Here is an 18,292-nt window from a genome sequence, read left to right as displayed (position 1 = left end):
CGATGGTAAAGGCTGGATTTCTTGGAGGTTGACTGCAAGACTCTAACTGTGCAAATCCAAAAGTTTGTAGCAATCGCTATTATCGCCTAGCCAGAATTATAAAAGTAAATTGTTAGATATGGATCAATCAACATGTACTGGTGTTCTGTGTAACGGTAAAAAAAATTCAAATTTTTGTTCAAAATTTTTTTAAATGTTTCCAAACATTTAAAATAGTCACAATGTAATTTAAATTAAATACTTCAAATCAAATAAAATGCAATTTTAAGGAAGGAAACAAATGATTAATTTTTTTCAATGAAACATGAACGACTTATTTCACTAAATTCAACGCAATTCGAGAAATATTTTTATTCTGCATCTCGCAAACAAAAGATCCATTGAGTATCTTCTCGTGGCGAATTTTCTTTCCAAAAAGAGCTTCATTGTGAAGACTTTTTTGCCACCCACGAAGAGCAAAAATACATCAAGTTACCAAGAAAAAAGATCAATAAATTGGTCGTTTTTTCCTCATCATGACAGTACCCCACACATCATCACCACACGTTTCACAGCAGTGTTTAGATTCAATGACAGCTGTTCTTACCTCGATGCCATTCAGAAATGCATTTTTTATTTTTATTATTTATTATTATTTTCCCCTTAACACAAAATTACATGAAAAAGGAAGAAAACGGCCAAAATCAACAGCAAGTTTCCAAACGGTGTGGTCGTTAAGTACAGATACTAATTAGCTGTAAAGTATACGGTAAACTAACGCGAATTTAGGCTTAAAATTATCGGCAAATGTTCAAACAAAAGTCGATAAAGTACAAAAGACTTGACAAATGTCACGAGGATTATGTGACTCCACCCATTGTCACTATAATGCGATTCTTGTTTTTCTCTTAAGCCCCTTCTACAACGTGTCACACATGTTGGCTCTTCCGAAGGAGAACACGTTGATTCTATTTGTACTTAAATTAGAAGAGTTTAATTTAGTGAAGTACAAACGAATAAACCCTTTGAATAAACCTCGTTAAACAGACTCAACTCTTGCGAGTCTTTCTCTTAAACCTTTTTAACACTTTTAAAAACACTTTTTTCGTTCTTATAATGGGAATTTACTAATTAATTAGCAAGTTTGCTGACCGAAAAAGTGTGAAGAGTCATTGAAAGGTGCATCAAGTTGGAGGTAAATTAGCTGCGGTATTTTGTTCACCTCAAGAATTTTCGTTTCAATAAACAGGGTGTCCTGTGAGTCCAAATTCGGCCTTTATGAACGCTATTGATTTTAAATTAATTTGTTTCCTAATTGCATTAGTTTTGGACCCAAAATCTCATTAGTATGAATTCGAAAATTTATTATTTTGTATTCAAAAGTTTGTATTGGTACTGAAAATTTAACTTTCTATGCGGAAAAAATTGTCACAATTTTTTATATGAAAATTCGTTGTTTTTCTCATTCAAAAATTCATCAGTATACATAAGACTATACAATTTTTTTTTATTCAAAAACTCATCGTTTAAATCAGAAACTCACTATTTTCATCAAAAAATCTCATTATTGTCAGTTAAAAAGAAACTCATCGTTGTTATCTAAAATTATTTTACCAATTTGTTTTGAAAGTTTTATCAAATTTTTTTAACCCAGCTCTAAAAACCAATTTTTCTTAATTATCAGTTTGTATTTAAAAAAGATCGTGTATTCATTTCAAATTTTTTTTACTACTTTTATTCGTATTTAAAAAGAGTACATCTATAGCATAAAAAAATATATATTGCATTTCAAAATCCCTCATCTATTGTATTTACAACAACTCAACTATCGTATAAAAAAACTCACCTATTGTATAAAAAAAGTCAGCTATCGCATAAAAACTTTATTTTTTTTTAATTGAAACAACACACAAACACATCAAACGACATAAATGGCATAACAATACAAAAAAAATATCAAAGAAAGACAATTATAATGAAAATCAAGCATACACTGTTCAGCTCTTAGAGAAACCTATTCGGTCCGTCTTTATCTCACTGTTTATGAGAAAACTCAAATTGTATTAAAAAATCTCATCCATTGCAATTGGGAAAAAAATGCATGTATTGTAATTTAAAAAACTCATCTATTGTGCATCTTCGAAAAAACCTCATCTATTGTGCGTCTTTGAAAAAAAATCTCATCTATTGTGCATCTTTGAAAAAAACTCATCTATTGCATTTAAAAATAAAACCTTTCTATTGCATTTAAAAACTCATCCATTTTTGCTTTAAAGAAATCGTCCATTTTGAATTCAAAGCTCATTTTTCCGTATGCACGGAATTCAAAATTCATTGGTTTGAACAATAGTAATATTTTTTCTTCAAAATTTACAGTTTCACTTCAAATATTTCGTCATTTAAAATTTTCACTAAAAACTATATTCAGCACATAGCCAAAGGAATCAAAATTATATTCTCTATTGAACAAATTTTTGAACAACACTAATGTAACAAAATACATGTCGATAACTGGTTTCGAAATATTTATAGAAAATTATATCAAAAAACGTCTCTCTCTTATCGAAAATATTCCAAAAATCAATAACATTAAATTCAAAAACCTTTTTTTTTTTCAAGATCAGCATCAAAAAATTCATATTTGCGACGAAAAAAAAAAGGAAATCATTTGAATTAAAATAAATTTCATTGAAATTTATTCCACACGCACGTACGATACATCCTCACGGAATCCATAAAGTATATTCATTAATAAATCATCATATATTTCTGTATTCACACGTATGGTAATTTCCTTTTCAAATTTTTTGAAAAAAAAATTATTTAAAATTTTTAAAAACTGATTCCAGGAGAAAATTACGTGCACATACTATTACACAATTTCAACGCCATTGTGCATCATGAATCTATGTACGTGTGCGCGTATACATTTTTCCCTCATTTTCTGGAAAAGACGGGAAAAATCCTCCTTTTCATCTAATGCTATGAAAATTCTAGAGAAAGAGAGTGTGTGTGTGTGTGAGGAGAAAACGTTAGAATGGCGTTCGAGAGATTCTATTAAATATTCATAAGTCTCACGGAAAAGGCATTGAAAAGCTCTACGACATGAGTGGGAAAAATGGAGAATTGCCTAAGAAAAGGTTTATTACATTATTGCTTTTGAACATTTGCAACTCGGAGAGAGAGAAAACAAAGTTCTATTCAGAATCAAAATAAATCCCCTAACGCGCTCGGATTTTCTAAAGGAGGGAAAACTCCCAAAACAAAAGTATTTTTATTATTCATTATTATTATTTATTTATTTTTCTAATACCAGGCCTATTCTAATGTTAATCTCTTTATTCGCTTTTCTGACAAGCGGTTGTGATGATGGCTATACTAATCAGTAATTGAACCCGAGTACAATACGCACGCATATTGTACGAAAAGGCGGATCCATGGAATTTCTAAGAAAACCGAAAAGTTTTTGGTGGAATTAAGGATTTATTATGATGAAAGAGAGATTTTTGTATTCTCGTATATGATATATGCGTTCGTTTCTTTCGCCCTCCCCCCCCCCCCCCCCTCATCTTAATTTTTGAGACGCAGAAATCCATCTTACGTGAAAATAAGGTTTTGACTAATTTGCGATTCGGGTTTGAAACGTGTGATGTAAAATTCATGTAACAACTATGGAAACATAAGAAAGATTTCTTTTCTGTTCTCTACTTTTTGTGTTGGGAAAATCCGCTGATGTTGTATGATTCGAGGAAATTATATTTTACCTAAATTACGAAATATTTGAGCCTGTTAACACACGAGAGTTTCGGAATTCGTACGCATAAAGACTTTCTTTTTGTGATAGAGTTGATGACATTATGGCTTGTGATATGTAGTGCGCCAGTGTGGACGGAACTCGAAACTGGAAGATTTGTAATTGCTATATTCCCTATGAGAGATTTCAGTGTTATATGACCTCCAGGTTTTGAATAGGATCAACGAGTGTGATCTTGATTTATTTTTTTCGCAGTTGGAAGCACCTGGAGATGTTCTTTCCAAAGGGTTTCAACCAAAAATTCAGATAATTCCAGTGATGTGTAATCAGTATCTATAAGCGATGAATTTCGGTAAAATATTTTGAGATCTTTGATGTCCTATTGATGAAAGTCCAAGGACATTTCATACATTTTGATCTGCAGCAGTTTCTTCGCTACCGATAAAAGGATACCTCGGATTTTTATGGAAATCGGATAAGGTTTGGTGTAAGACAAGGTTTTCATTGGTAACTTCAGTGTAGTTTGCGATTATTGTTTTTACTAGCATTTAATTTTGCATCAGCTGAGGGATTGTTTGAAGAATAGTATTTTATTCTGATTCTCACATTCATCATCAATACTTCACAAATGTTTTCCCTGGGGTACATTTTCCTCTGAATTTTCACCATCAGCACCACTCCTTCTGGGTGTTTCTCACACAGTCTTTGCTATCTTCTGAGAAATTTCCTTTTCGGTGAATCTGCGTCTTTTTTGCTATTTTTACAACAACCATAATCACGTGGATACGATCTACTGTGTAGAACAAACAATTTATCGGACAAAATAACAAAAATACTTGACAACAAAAACTGAGACACCTGCCGACGGACATATGCAGATAAGGATGAAGGTCAAAAAAGCCTCAAGGATGGGGAATATACCGTAATAGATGCACAAAGAAACTACCAAAAGAATTTTGACCTTAAAAATAATTGTGCCAATGTTTGTAATATTACATCACGAATGTGTTTTAAAATATATGGAAGGGTCGATGTGACCCCCCTCCGTCTTTCTGGGCATATCCGTTCTTATCTCCGTTGCTAAGAAAGATAGTGAAAATTTTTTTTGTGTACAATAAGAACATGATAATTCAGGAAAGTCGAGAAATTTTTAATACAAATACAAATACAAATACAACGCCACAACAGGCAAAATGCCCAACGAGGTGGCTGATAAAAAGATGCCCATAAAAATATGGATGTCATATGTTTCAAAAATACAGCAACCCCATTAAAAATGCAATTAACACAAATTATAAACAATATATACACTAAGCTTTTGGTTTATTCATACTTGAAATATGGGAACAGAAAAAGCGCGCAGGGTCACACAGACCCGTTCGTCTTTCTCGTGTTAATGATTATGGCATAAAGAATGTGGCCTTTGTGAAGAGATTAGTTTCAACCTTTTATTCAGCCGTATTGCTCTCACAAGTACAACGTAGTTTTCTCTCCAGCAATACACCCAAAAAACAAAACAAAACAAAATTATTTACAATGATAATACGTGTTCAAGAGTAAAGAGTATTACAGTCTAGCTCAACATCGCTTTTTATTTCAATTTTAAATTATTTATTTATTTCCCTCAATCCCGCACATTAGCGTCAGAAAAATTTGCAATTTAATACATAGTGCCGGACTCGTGATGCGAGGATCCGGGTTCGAACCCCACAGTGGTGGTCGGCTGAAGTTGGTTTTCTGTGGTTCCCAACTTCAAGGCGCAAATGCGAGGCGATCTCCCCGTTAAAAAGTCTCGCCACAGAGAGCAACAGTCCTACAACGGTAAATCATCCAACCATAACACTTCACTCATAGTTAGTAAAACTGGGGGCAGATGACAGCACTACACATAACAAGCATTACACATAAACAAACTTTACGTCAGGTTGCACTACACGTACACGCACATTCCCGCGTGTACCGATTCGTTGGGGGTTCGTTGGGGGGTTCCGCGGGGGGGGGTGGGTGCATGTGTGGTGTAGCAGTAGTAGGTAGGGGCTCGGGGATCCATTATGTTCTTAAGTCAGCCACCTCGTTGGGCAAATAGCCTGTTGTGGCGTTGTATTTGTATTTGTATATTATATATATCAGATTACGCCATTTTTTGGGAAGAACTAAAAAGTCAGCCGCAACAGCGAGACTGATCTTTTAAACTAGTCATCCTATTTTTGGTATCATCGTTATTAAGACCGACTCGAACAAATATTTTTGGCATGTCGTGCAAAACGAATCCAGATTTTTACAGATTTTTACAGAGCGTACATTATAGCAACCAGAGAAATCATAAGTCAAGGACGATGGAAGATGGAAACGTCGAGGACATGTAGACTATCCATCACGAGTAATAGGTCAGTTCTTGAACTTTTGTAAGCGCTTGAGGAAGCAATCGAAAAGTGACGAAGATTGAACTCACGTACTGCAAATGGCATGTCGGTTAATGTGATGCAAAAGGCTATTTCATTCATTCTGTCTCGAAATAGCTGAATAAATAATCAGAGGAACACGTTGAGCATCATCGATAATTTTGCATCTGTTTTGGAATCGGGTCTGAATAGCTATTAGACTTCCGTTCTTAATTATTTATTGATCGAATTGAATAATTTACATTTAAAATTACAAATACAAGGCGTTCAATTCTAAATTGTACTGCACATTGAACCTTGAATAAACCTACATGATTGTTCATTTTCTCAACTTTCTTAATGGATTATATGTTATAAGTCCAGAGATCAATCAAACTTAGCGACTGACGCATATCTCTGGCATCATAAATGCGTTAGGGCGGGGTCTTCGAAGCTGTTCGTAGCAGCCCGCTGGCGAATATAATTATATATATACACACACACACGCACGCACAAATATTTTAAATCAGATTAAACAATTTTTTAGAACAGAACATGCAAATAAAATACGTAATAACAAACCAATATTAGCGCCCAAGGCAGCTAGAATATATAGTGTGCTAAACAAAAAACAACGAAGTTGAATTTTGAAAGCAAATAGCTTAGTGCAGAAACGAAATCAGAATGCAATTTAAAATATTCAGTTGAAACAAAGTAGAAAAATTATTTGAAGAAACAAAGCGAGAGAGAGAGAGAGCCATCTCTGGGTTCTTCATCAGGTGGAAACACCTCAGATAATGGCTGAAATCGCAAAAACGTTTCTGAAAGATCTTTAGGCCTGTGCCTCAAATGAAAGTGCTTGTTCCTCCAATGTTTTTGCCAATGCAGCACATCAGACATCCAACAAACGAAATTAACAGCGAAAAATCCACTCACACCGTACATACTCACTTTTAACATTAATAATTGTGAATAATCTTATCGTATACTCTTAATATATTCGACGAGATATGTCACAGAGAGGATATTCTGCTACTGACCTGGGTGCAATCCATACCTCTGATTTTACCTTTCGTGATCATATTAACGATATTTGTACCAATTCATATTGCAAACTTGGTGGGCTTAAAAGAATAAATAAAGATTTCACCAATTTGGCTACAATGATTGTTCTTTTCAACTCTATAATACGACAAAACTTGAATATGAAGCTTTTGTTGTTTGGAATCTTCATTACGATAATGCTATTAATGATATTGAAATTATACAAAATTCATTTTTGTGATATTTGTATTTTAAGAAATCTAGAACATATGACAATATAATTTCAACAACTTTCCTTAGTCAAACTTTTTCAATTACAAAACTCGAAAAGAGAAGAAATTTCATTATTTTGAAATATTTCTGGCGGTTACTCAATGGTAATATTGATTGTTCTTTTCTGTTAACCAAAATAGGATTCTTTGTCAAACGGTACAACGCCAGGTCAAATAAATTATTTCATATAAGGACCTCGATTGGTCTTTCTTGTGCAATTAACAGATTTTGTATTTTATATAATAGTTTACTCGATGAATTTGATATCTTTGCAACACCTATCGATAAATTCAAAGAACTTCTTCTCTCCGAATGTGATTTTTTTAATGATTTTTAGTGTGTGATCGTTAAAAAATATTTAGTTTTTTTGTTAATTTATTTTTCATTTTATTTTTATTTATTGATTTTAATTGATCCGGTGATTTTAAATAGGCCTTCATTTTTTGCTTATTTTGTATAGACTTGTGGTGTTTTTTTGTATTTCATATATCTGTGCATTGCATTTTATCCAGTTTTATTTTATTCTACTACCCATAATACCGGCGCTGCCCGGGTTTTCTTCAATGAGGCTGTTTGGATCACGCCTCTTTCTTTGAGGGACATGCAAACCGTGTCTAAGTTAACCAATATGGCGACTTCCTGCGCGAATCATGAAATAAAGAAATCCTGATTTAAAGAAACGTTGAAATGAATTTTTTTTTCCTTTTTTAAGGGGCGTTAGGTATTTCGATTCCCCCCCCCCCCGGAACTTATCCATGTGCGTGTTTCAGCTTTCGAAAATGCTTAATTAAAACTTTGGAATTTTTTCGATGTACTTTTTACGGGCCCATAATTAATTTTAAAATATCCTAACCCACATGAATTTATGCAGTTGAACATGAAAAGACGCAGTACGGAGACATTAATTTTCATGCTTGAGAAGATATAAATAAAATGTTGAAAACAGTGTTATTGCATGAATGTCCCACTCAAAAGTAGGTCCGGCTAATTACTTCATATTTAAACTGCTGGGCTTCGTATATCTCTAAGCGAACTCAATATATTTCAGAAATTGAGAATTCAATACAATTTTTAAAATTATTGATGTGACAGAAAACCCCACCAAATTTCTGCATTTCTACAGTAAAATCGTCAATTTTAATACCGATTTCTATGAGGATCCCCCCTTTTCCTGACTCTCAAAGCGACGCTGATGATGATTATGACGTCTATTCAAAAAGCCTCATTACTGAGCGTATTGAAAATGTGGCAAACAATTATAAAGGCATAAACTATTGTACATATACATATACTAACAGGATTAAAGAAGTGACAAACCGTTGTAAAGGCATATACACGTCTGAAACGCATTACTAGGGAACCAAAGTAAACGTTCGGAAAGTGATTGTTGAGGCCCAAAAACCATTGTTGCCCGACAGTTTTTTGCCCATTTGGGGCACTTGCCCTGCTCTGACGAAATTTTAGAGTAGTCTATCGTTCAATTCGGGTCCCATTTGGTATATATGCAAAATTTGGTGACGATCGATCTAAAATTGTAGATTTGTATAGAGAACATACACACACACACACAGACAGACAGACAGACAGACATGCACACAGAAAATCAATTTTATATATATAGATTTACATTTCTATGTCTTACTTTGCTGTAATTGTATTGTTTCTGTAGCTTGGTATATATTTAAATAAATAAATAAACAAATAAAATAATAAACAGAGGAAATATAGGTTAAAATACCACATGTAAAATAAGCTTACCCTTTCATACAGCAAATAATTGTTCTTGTGAGTTGATGAAAACAAACTCACGTGGTTCTGCCTCTGTTGATGATATTTGAAAGTGAAGAGGAGTAGCTGTTGCCAACTAGGGATTTCTTAAAGTTGTTTATCGCATCAAAATAATCCTCAGTGTTGTTGCAGATGTATTTTATTCTGCTGAGTTGAGAGAAAATGATATTTTTATTATTTTTTTGCTCAAATTAGAACTGTAATTAGTCAAAAAATTGACTCCGAATTTGAAGTCATTCCTTTTGTCATAATTACCAATGAAAGATGTGTTGCCGTGAATTTTGATTTTCAAGTAAAAAAAAATCTGCTGAGATATGGGCATTGTTAGTTTTCTTCAGATTGAAAGTATTCGGATATATTTTATTACTGATTTCATGAAAATTATGAAAAGTGAAGATAATTAAGCCATCTACGTGTCTAAAACCGCTTATTTTTTCACAAATTTTATTTTCAAAATAGGGTAGAAAAATATTGGCAAAGGCACTGGAAAAACTAGTTCCCATAGGAATACCAGTAGTTTGTCTGAAAAGATTCGTACCATTAAAAAAAAATTAGTCTAAAAAATGCAGAACTTGGAGAGACATAACCAATCAATTTTTTCCATATTAATAGTTTTCATATTTTTCGAATAAAAACACACAAATTTTTAATATATCATCGTGAGGAATGTTTGTAAACACATTCTCAAAGTCATATGTTTCTATAGATTGCAAATTGCCATTCCTGAGAAATTACAAAATGTTTTTATTATTATTTATAAAGAAAAAGTCAGTGTTTTCATTACTCATTTCATTAAGAATTTTTTTAGAATGTGAAAAAAAAAAAATTTAAACCAGGTTTACAGATTATAACTACTGGTATTACAAGTAACATATCTATATTTTACAGGATTTTTATGAAATTTAACAGTGATGAACAAATATGGAAATTTCAAATTGTCATTAGAAATTTTTAGTTTTCTGAAATGTGCAAGATTTCTTTTTTGAATTTTCTTGATAGGTCTATCTACTTTGACATATGTATTATTATTTATGTATTCTTTGTACTCTTCATTTGTATATTTATGTATTCTGAGTATTCTTTGATTAATAACTCTTTATAAAACCCTTTACAAATGGTAGAAAATTTATTGGCAGCTCTGTCAACAAATGAAATGATGAATTTTTTCTGAATTTTTTCCACTCGCTGCAGTAATTTCTTATTAACAAAGAAATCATCAAAAATAATATTTTGTTTCCTTAAATTTGCTTTAATGTCCTTGATAATATAGTACAGGGTGTTTCAAAAAGAATCATCCGATTTGAAAAAATCATAACTATTCAGCTTTTAATCTGTTTTGATCGAATAATGTATAGAGGGAAATCTCGAGTTTCACGCAGTTACCGACAGGTAGCGCTAACGCTCTTCCTTCAGCCGCCACTTTCAGTGTTTGTGAAGATGGCGATTTTCCCACAGTTAGAAACCGATTCGGATGACTTCGTTTTCCAGCAGGATGGCACCACCACATTGGAGTTCGGACGTTCGAGAATTTTTGAACAATCGCATTCTTAAACGATGGATCGGCCGTACGCTATCTGACGGGATTCAGTTAAACATCACTGACCTCCAAGATCGCCGGACCTCACAGTGAGTGATTTCTTCTTGTGGGGGTTTGCAAAAGACTACGTTTATGTGCCTCTTTTTCCAGCTGCATTAGCCGAACTGAAGATACGCATAACAGCAAGAGTGGATGCAAACATGCTCGCAAAAGTTTGGGACGAATTTGACTACCGTATACACATATGCCGTGCATTACAAGGTGGACATATTGAGCACCTTTAATTTCGTTAGTAAAAAACGTTTATGATTAGCAATGTAATATAAAATTAATCTTGAGTGTCTATGTTCAATATTTTTCGTAATATTCGTATTTCAAATCGGGTGATTCTTTTTGAAACACCCTGTATTTCCATTCAAAAAATCGTTCACAGGCCAGACATATTTACGTGAAAGCTTAGATATGTATTGATTAATTTCAGTAGAAATATTGTTCATTATATCATTATTAGAAATTCTATTTCTCAATCTAAACTCAATACCAAGATTAAAAATATTTCTCAAATGAATGTTGTCAACAATTGCTAAAGCGCCGGTGATAACGTGTTTATATTCTTTGTGAATATAGTGTTTATACAAAATATCATTACAAAAGCAATAATTGCTATTAATTTAATTAAGATTTTGACTGTGGTAATTGCTGTCGCACACAATACTTTTTATGGTTCTAGTATCACTGTAGGCAATTTTTGGAATGCATGTTTTCTTAAGTGGAAATATATCAATATATTTATGTGATAAAGCAGATAAGTTTAATTTGTCAAGGATTTCCTCGAGAAAAGTAGCAATACAATATTCAACTTCCTGTGCGTTTTGTTTTTCGAAACGTTTGTCAAAATTATCAATTTTTAGTTTATATTTAACCAAATCAAGAATTAACAATTAATTTAATAACAATCACTTTAACGTTTTCGTTATTAAATTCGAAAAGTTCTAATTTATTTTTGATACATGCTATATTAATTGTTTATTTTTCAAAGAAAGAATCTTTTTACGAATATTATTGCCATTGTTTAAATTAAATCTGAGTAACTAATTTTTTCAAATATATTTTCAATGTTTACTTTGTTTGTTGTGTTAGGGCCGCACATACACTCAGAACACTCATTCCGGCATGTGCCGATTCGTTAGAAATTCCGTAGACTCAATTCCGGTCACTCATTTGGTCAATCATACGGTCGTTCACTTGCACAGTCGATCGCATTGGTCACTCATAGTCACTCATCCACTTATATGGTCACTCACTTATAAAGTCAATCGCACACTTACACACCCATACAATCAATCGCACACTTACTTGGTCACTCAGTCATTCGCCTACTCACACGGTCATTCAACCACTTATGTGGTCACTCGAACGTTCACTCACCCAATCACTTGGTCATTCACACTGTCAGTCACTCATACGATCAGGGCAGGCGAAATGTCAGGTGCGATATCTCCGTGGCGAAATATCCGATGGTATATATGTTTATATTGAGGGACGAAACGTACCAGGGGTGAAATGTCGGAGGCGAAATTTCTGGATTCCCGCTTCGTTGGCCTTATTAGATATAACTATCTAAACTCGAATCTTTGTTAGACAAGCCGTCCGATAGGGATCCTACATAAATACCCAGATGACAAAACACAAGTCCGATACTGATAAAAGTGTCAAAAGATTTCCGAAACATTCGAACATTTGTCAATATCCGAAAATCGCCCTTCACCAAATATTCGAAAAAGAAAAAAAAAAGCTTTAGATTTCTTTTACAGTTTCTTAATCTAAGCATAGGCACCCATCATTCATCACATCTCACGTCGAAAGCGCCATCTATGTCACTGGAAGTCTTCGGGAAATCGACAGGACAAAAGTCGGGAAAATATTCGATAAAACGACGAGTTGGAGCTAGTGCTAAACCTCGAAGAAGCCCCGTTTTTTTTTTCTTAATCTTTTAAGAAAATAAGTCATTTGTTATCGTTAAAAATTCTTTCTTTCCTCTCTTCATACTCCTTAAAAGACGTCTCAGAAATTACTGATGACCACTTTCACTTCTGCCCCAACCTCTCTCTTTAAGTCTTTCTTACAAAACAAACCTTTAATCATAATATCTTAAAAAGAGTCCATTGGTAGATGGCGCTCAGGGAAATAAGGCTGAAAATGGATGAAACAAACTTAAGACTGACTTTCACACACGTCTTATATTCTTTTTATTTCCCTTAGAGATAAATGATTCAAAACTGGACGATCCAGTTTAGAGGAAAAAATTACCTCCATCTTACCTTTTCTTTATTTTTTCAAGCCTTTTAAACTAAATGAGATACTTTTCTTTTCTTTTCTTTTCTTCTTGTTCAAGTTTGTTTTCTCTCTGATGCTGTGAAATGATGTCGATCTCCGAGAGAGGAAAAAAAACAACTTTTGGAGCCTTGGTAACGATATTGGCTCCGAGTATCCAATATTCTTAACAGTCTTATAATGGAATTTCCGTAGACCTTCAAGAAATTTGAATTCCGAATAGTGTAGAGGAAAAATGAAACCAGTTAGTGAGATCGAGGTTGTCATACCACGTTTCAAATAAAAAGTGACAAATCGGCAACGAGGGTATATTATAAATCTTATATTAAGGTGAGAAGTGAGAATTTCCAAAGAGGCAGCCGATATTAAATTGTAAAATTTTCGGAAACTACATTCCGTCAGGGGTCGACGTTTCCACAATGATCACATGACCATACATAGGCTCAGCAATGAAACTAGATGAATCCGAACAAACATTGGTAACAAGTACAGTAGACTCTCGACTATCTGGCCTAGTTAAAAACAATACTTACATTAATGAATTATAATATTACCTTTTCACGTGTGTTTAATCATTTATCAATGAACAGTAAAATGAGTTTAAGAAATTTTTGTAAAAACTTTTTATACGTTTTATACGTTTATGCTTTGTTCGTTATGAAAGTGTGTGTATTTGTACTGTATAACAATGTTTCCCTTTCCGTTTTTGATGTAGTGCACCCCCCCCCCCTTTAGTGAAGGTTAAGGCACCGCGGATACCCTGTAGCGAAGGACAATTTCTTGATGAAATCCATACGGAAATAGTATAGAGATACGACTGAAGTTGGTGAGTGCAGGGCCTGCTCCCCGTGAGTTTGGGCCCTTGGCAAACATGACGTTTTGTTGAAGGGGGTATCACCTATATACAGCATTCTTTGAGGCAGAGACGTACCCAGTAGAGGAAGGGCATGGAAAGCCTGAGCATCCTCCAACTAAAAATTTGTAAGAAAAATCTAAATATGGAAAGGGAATACTAATTTTGGGACCCCGAAAACATGTGGGTCCTGATTATGTGCCGCGTTTACCCATGAGAGAAACAGGCACTGGGGGTGAGCGGTAGAAATGCTTTGATATTATAGACGTCTACGTTGACTTATCCAAATTAGAACAATTTCCAGTTATAAGTGTCTACTTTGAGATATTGTATGTGGAATTGAATCACTTGTCATAAGCGGCTGCGTTAAGATATCGGAATCGTAAGCGTCTACTTTTAGATATTTAAATTGGACCACTTGCAATCTTAAGCGTTGGTTTTGGGATGTTTTAATGGAATCGCTTATCATAATTGTCTGCTTTGAGCCATCCAAATCGAACCATTTACCGTAAACAACTGCTTCGAGATATCTGAATCGAACCACTTATTATAAACTTCTGCTTTAAGATATCCGAGTACTACTAGATCCATTTACGAATTTACCAGATATCTACAGTAACAATAAATAAAACCAATAACAAATCATAAGCATTTAGAAAAAAAAATTAACCAATGAGCTGTCACCAATAATACTCTGAAACAGCGGTTCTCAACCGGTGCTCCGTGTGCAATCCCTAGGGGCTCCGCGGCCGCTCGAAGAAAATAAAAAAAGAAAAATTTGAAAAAAATATTAATAAATATCTTAAATAATAAAAATAATTCAGTAACTTTGATGAATAAATAAAAAATATACCCACGGGACTCCCCCATATAAATTGTAGACCGTAAAGGGCTCCGCGAGTCAAAAAAGGTTGAGAGCCGCTGCTCTAAAGCCGCTGTGGTGGTCGAGTGGTTATAGTGCCGGACTCGTGATGCGAGGATCCGGGTTCGAACCCCACAGTGGTGGTCGGCTGAAGTTGGTTTTCTGTGGTTCCCAACTTCAAGGCGCAAATGCGAGCCGATCTCCCCGTTAAAAAGTCTCGCCACAGAGAGCAACAGTCCTACAACGGTAAATCATTCAACCATAACACTTCACTCATAGTTAGAAAAACTGGGGGCAGATGACAGCACTACACATAACAAGCATTACACATAAAACAAACTTTACGTCAGGTTGCACTACACGTACACGCACATTCCCGCATGTACCGATTCGTTGGGGGTTCATTGGGGGGTTTCGCGGGGGGGGGGTGCATGTGTGGTGTAGCAGTAGTAGGTAGGGCCTCCAAAAAAAAAATGGCTCGGGGATCCATGATGTTCTTAAGTCAGCCACCTCGTTGGGCAATTTGCCTGTTGTGGTGTTGTATTTGTATTTGTATTTAGTTTACCAAACTTTCTATTTCATTTCTCGGCCCCCTTCTTCCGAATTTTTTTCTCTTATTGTCGCCCCCCCCCATCTCAAGAGAACCCATGGGGTCCCATGTTATCTCCGTAGCTTCTATCCCCCTTTGGACCGTTCCATCACCCCCCCCCCCAGGAGGCGATATTGGACACTTTAACAAGTGACTGCTCTAAAAACTGAATTTATTTATGTCGCTGAAAATCACCTGATAAAGACATAAAAATTCTTTCAGCAACAAATCACTGCGGATGATACTAAAGATTTCAAACGATTTCAAATTCACAAAAGCGTGTGCTCGTTTTATGTATGTACCACATTAACTACCATCATGTCAGATAGAGGATATCCTCTGCATTAGATGCAGAAAGCTATAAAAATGTTCGCAATAAAAGGGTAACTAGATAATGTTGGAATTTACCGACAGTTTATGGTATGTATCATATATATTTTTTAAGCAAACCGCAGTCAGATCAGGTCTTGCAAAGTTTTCCTAATATACGTGTATTTTATTTTTACACTTAGCCGACAATTTATGCCGACTGAAACGAAAAATAACCTCAATATTCCAAAGCAATCAACGTCCCACGCTCAAAGAAAACAAAAAAAAAATTGAAACATCAGCGATTCTCTCTAAAAATGGAGAGCAAAAACGTTTTCTCCTCCTAAAATCGCACGAAGTCTGTTTTGCCTGGAAAAAAAACACGCAATATCGCGTGTCTCGTTCCGTCAAAGCGGAAAACCGAAAAAGATTTCATAAAAAAATGAAATAAAATTGCCGTTCCCCCCACACACACACAACCAATGACAGTTTTAGAAATCTTCGACTTTATTTCTTTCGTGAAATGTGTTCAATGTTCTGTGTCTTTTTCCACTGGTGTAAATCCCGTTCGGTCTCAGTAAAAGACCACATTATTTAATCACCCGTTCACACAAGAAGTCACGTAAATTTCGATGGGTGTGAGGATTTCTTCACGTTTTGGTGAGTTGAATGGTGACGAAATCTGTCGACTTACAAATGATATCGATTTCAACGTATTATTCTTTTCTATATCACGGAAAGTTGGAAATAAAAAGAAGGTGAAGCAAATTCAATGAAAAGCTTTTCAAAGAAACAAAAGCATGTACGCGAAGCGTGAAAAACACGTTTCCGTTCGATATGAAAAGGCAACTGTGATTTAGGATTTGTTGTCACTTTTTTTTTTAGCTGAAATAAGTATAATACGCTCTAGTCGAATCTCTTTCGTTTGCTGGCATTATATGAAAGCTTCGAATTATCTTTGATGCCATTTCCTTGAATTATCCCGTCAGTGGTTTACGTGGCATGCTTTTTGGTTATTTTTGAAAAACGTTGCAGTTTTTCTGTGTAAAGCGAGCCAATCTCCCGCTTGAAAATGTCTCTTCGCAGAGAGCAGGCACGATACTTGCGTAACACGAAAATTCAGGCATCTGTTATTTTATGCAGAAAGACGTCATTCTCCCCTGTTAATACAACAGGTACGGAAAACTGGCACAATGAAGAGGTATCGGTGCTTCAGGGAAGGAGAGTTCATCTCTGCCTTCACGGGGACTATTAACAGAGTTTTGCCGCCGTCCATTGCACGGAGCAATTCAGCATATCTATATGCTACACGGGGGGGGGGGGGGAGAATTCTATCTGTCTTCATAGCTTAGTTGATAGAGCACTCGTCCGGCAAACGAGAGACCGGGGTTCGTGTCCCCGTGAGGGCAGAGATGAATTTTCCTTCCCTGAAACACCGATATCTCTTGATTCAACCAGTTTTCCGAATCTGTTGTTTTCGTTATTTTCACTTCAAAATATAGTGGACAGCTAGCAACACCACTATAACACGAAACACGCATAACTCTGGCAACCGAAATATGTTAGTAGGGACACATGCGTACCTAGTGATGCGTTTTACTTTTCAGTGCTGACATCTTTATTTGAAATTGTGAGTGAGGTGTAATAGTTAAAGATTTTATCATTGTGGACCTGTTGTTCTCTCTGGGCGAAGCTTCTTAACAGGGAGATCGGCTCGCATTTGCACATCGACGTCGTGAACCACAGAAAACAAATTTCTGAAGTATTTAAAGATTGTACTATCAGGCAAAAAAAACGTGTTCTCGACATGTAACTTGACATGTCACAGACTGTTGAATGCTCGGGTTCCTGCTTGTAACTAACAAGAAAAAACGTTCCGAATTCGCTCAAGAGTCTTCGCGCAAGGACTAGACTGTGGATAATTAAAATCAATATATTTCGTCAGATTAATCCCTTTTCTAGTTGCACCATTCAGATGGACGACTGAGACTTTTCACGAAAAGAACACTAAGACATCGACGCCAAGTGCCTTACCACAGTCCTTCAAGCTGGTGGAGGCCGGAGTGATGGTTTAGGGAGTGTTTTCTTTGCCTTTTTGAGCCCTTTGATTCGTGTTCCTGAACGTCTGAATAAGACACCATATCAAAACATCGTTGCTGACCAAGTATATCCTGTTATGTTGAGGGTTAATCCCAATGGTCATGGCTACATTCAAGAAGATAATGCGTCCTCCCACACTGCTAATATTGTATAGGATCAGTTCGACTAACATGAAGGAGATTTTACTTTTTGCTTGGATTCCCCCCCCCCCCACTCCAGAATCCCAAGACCACAAACCCCATGATAGTTTATAGGATGAGGTTGAAAGATCCATCAGATAGATATCTGATGGATCTGACTAGATAAACGACCACGACCATCCAATCTTATACTATTGGAAAGTACTATCCGTCCAGCATGGTCACAGATTTCACAAATGCCCTATTATCATCTCGGTGGCGTAGTAGTAAGATGCCGTCAGGTCCCAGCATTGGCGCACTCAAAGGGGCAGGAACCATCTCAAGACCAAATTATAGTGTTATTTTGCAG

The sequence above is a fragment of the Pholcus phalangioides genome, unplaced genomic scaffold (genome assembly GCF_987345545.1).
Source record: "Pholcus phalangioides strain wild (caught in Gottingen) unplaced genomic scaffold, Ppha-v1.0 ptg000031l_1, whole genome shotgun sequence".
NCBI classification, from domain to species: domain Eukaryota; kingdom Metazoa; phylum Arthropoda; class Arachnida; order Araneae; family Pholcidae; genus Pholcus; species Pholcus phalangioides.
This window is presented reverse-complemented; position numbering follows the sequence as displayed.